Here is a 2,953-nt window from a genome sequence, read left to right as displayed (position 1 = left end):
AAATAATTCCAAGGGGAAAGGAGGGGGGAAGGAAAAAAAAAAAAATACACCAAAGAAAATCCAAAATGCAACAAATTGGAGGATCTAAAAGAACGTTAATTTTGCATAAATTGCCGTGTTATTAAAAAATCTTTTTTTTTTTTTATTTTTTTTAGTATTTTTAATTTTTGTAAAAAAAAAATGGACTGACATATGTTACACTCCTCCACAATTTTTATTTGGTTTTTTTTTTTTTTTCCTTCTTTTTTTGTGGGATAAACGGAGAGACGGGGGGGGGAACGGCCAAGGAATTGCAGTAGCTGGAAGACGCACACCAACAGTCCGTGGGAACGAGGGGATAAACTGAATAAAACCTGCCCTGATATAGAGAAAAAAAAGACAACCCAACACAAACACATCTCGCAGCCCTGGAGTGGCAAACCCGGCTCGTTTCAGCAGCTCCCGATGGGAAAAGCGGGAATTGGACCTAAAAAATCGCCAAGAATGAGACAGGGACAACCCCCCCCCCCCCCCCTTCCTTCTGGTTTATTGACCCTTCACGATTCCCTCTCCTGCAGCTCAGCCCTTCCCTTCCCTGTGGTATTCCCAAATGGATAACACGGGAGATGCAGAGGCACCCAGGTGGATGAGGTTGGGAATTCGCTCCGGGAATGCCAAGTCCGCTCTCTGCTCCCTCCCCCAGCTCGGTGGCAGCGAGGTCCTGCTTCCAGGGAAAAAGGTTTTCTGGGATGCAGCTGATTAACTCAGGGTCCCCTTGGGAAAGCAGCTGGAAACATCTGGAATGGAGGGGCAGCTCTGGAATTCCAGCAGCTCACGGGGAAAAGCCTCAAGTTCCAGTTCAGCCTCAAAATTCAGCTTATTGAGGGCGGGGACGGAAAACCATTGCACAATCCCACTGCCTGCGCTCCTTGGGAACAATTCCCCACGGAGAAATGATGTTTCTGAGAATGAAGATGGTGTTTAGGGACATCAATTATCCCTAGGGAAGCAGCCAGGTGCTCATGGCACCATCCCACTGGATTTTGGGGACACTCCACGCCGTGATTTGGATTATACACCCCACCGTGAACAGTTGGATTTTGGCAAATTTCCATCCAGCCCTTTTTAAGCCCAGGGAGAGCGACAACCACCTGAAAAAGTTGTGTCTCACGAACCTTCCCGTACCCAAAACATCCTCCCCTCAGGCTGCAACAGCCCAGAGAAAATTCCCGGCTAAAACCCCCGGAAAACGGGGAATTAAAGAGAAAAACAAGCGGTTTTTGGAGTTTGCAGATCCAGCAACAGTGCTGCTTTAAAAAGGGCTACAACACTTCCGAGCTTTTATTATTAATTGTTTTTTTATAAGTTCTCAAAGGACTGGGAAGCTCTGAGGGTCGAGACATCAAATGCTCAATTCCAGCCAGTTCCAAACACCCGAAAACAGTGATTTTGGATGGAAATCGCTGCCACAATCTGAACAACAGCGGATTAAACTGCTGCCTTAATCCTCCACGTGGCAACTCCTTTAAGGACAGTCATTCCTTGTGTCCCAAGCGCTGGGTTTTCCCCCCTTTTCCAATGGAAAAAGTTGTTGTCTCCCTTGGTTTCTCCAACAGAGCGATTCGAACACAAAAAAATTGAATTTACGCCTCCCTGCTCGGCGAGATCTCACGATATCATCTGATGTTCAAAAGGTCTGGAAAGTGCCCTCCTGCTGATCAGCTGAGGGAGTTATTAAGACAGAACTCATGCAGCACTTAAAATGCATAAAAAATACATTCAGTTGGTGGTTGCTTTGTGGTTTTTTCTGGTTTATGCACATTTTAAGCCTCTCCATGTTCTGCAAGTTGCTGTAGATTTTACGTACAGGTGCAACTGTCGTTTATTTACAGTTTCTTCCCAGGAAATCAGGTTGTTCTTTCCCCCCTCTTCCACTTCACCTCCAAAGGAAATAATCCCACAAAGCCTTCCCTGTTGATATTGGTGATAAACCACCAGAATTTCCCACTGATTCCCACTTTCTTTCCTTGTTTTACCTTGGAGTGGGGATGAAACTGCAGCAGAGCTCCTGTATGAGTTCTCCTGCCCCTCATCAGGTTTGGAGATCAGATGCAGAGCAAAGCTCCATCCTGAAGGAGCTTTTTATTTATACAAATAAATAACCCTTTTATTTATAGAAATAATTCTTGTCCCTCTATTGACCTTTTTTTTTTTTTTTTTTTTTTTTTTTTTTTTTTTTTTTTTTTTTTTTTTTTTTTTTTTTTTTTACCTTTTGTTCTGCTAAACCTCAAAACTTTGATCATTTTTGCTCTTTTCCCCCCAAATCTGACCTTTTGTGGCTTTGCAGACTTGACGAATCATCTCTCCAGGGGTGGGGAACCCCTCCAAAAAATCAGCATTTATGTCTTTTTGTGAATGTAAAAAAATCTATCACCTCTCCAAGCCTCCAGTCCCAGGAGCTGTTTAACATAAGGAAAAGATGGAATAACAGGTGATGGATTTTAGTCCAGTCTTATTTCTCCAGTTCAGGTCAGTCCTATCACAGAGCGAGGCAGGAAGTGCCACGAGGAGATGAATCTGTCTGAGGTAATCTGTGCATCAGGTAAAACTTCAAACTACCCAAATCCCTTCATCCTAAAACACAAAACTCCCCCAATTTTTCCTCCCAGAACTCCTTTTTCCCAGAGGGCCTTTAAATTTCGGGTTTGGAAACCGAGGCGTTTATAGGTATTTAGATACATTTAGATATAAAATGCGATTTTTTTTCCCCCTCTAATATTTTTCTCCGGTCCTGACACCCTTTTGCAGTCCAGTTGCACTTGTTAAATGACACGTTAAAGGGGAATTCTCACCCAGCAGGGTCCCCAAACCACCTGATGGGCTGTTCCCATCCCCTCGGCCACCAATTAATTTGTGTCTTTGCTGTAATGCTACCACGCTCTGAGAAGCCTCTTCAAAACACAGGGGTTAGAAA

General features: G+C 43.9%; 1 long non-coding RNA gene across 1 annotated transcript in view; it reads right to left on the bottom strand.

Annotated features, from left to right (window-relative positions):
* LOC114070541 overlaps positions 1–482 on the bottom strand; it is an 8,223-nt gene extending 7,741 nt beyond the window's left edge. Inside the window, exon 1 of the long non-coding RNA XR_003573940.1 lies at positions 381–482. This is a non-coding gene — a long non-coding RNA (uncharacterized LOC114070541). The remainder of the gene's footprint in view (positions 1–380) is intronic.
* Positions 483–2,953: the final 2,471 nt, after the last annotated feature.

This window comes from Empidonax traillii, unplaced genomic scaffold (genome assembly GCF_003031625.1).
Source record: "Empidonax traillii isolate 1590-97213 ecotype Southwest subspecies unplaced genomic scaffold, ASM303162v1 scaffold1598:size85905, whole genome shotgun sequence".
Classification (NCBI taxonomy): domain Eukaryota; kingdom Metazoa; phylum Chordata; class Aves; order Passeriformes; family Tyrannidae; genus Empidonax; species Empidonax traillii.
Note: the sequence above shows the minus strand (reverse complement) of the source record. Positions and strands in the feature narration are given on the sequence as shown.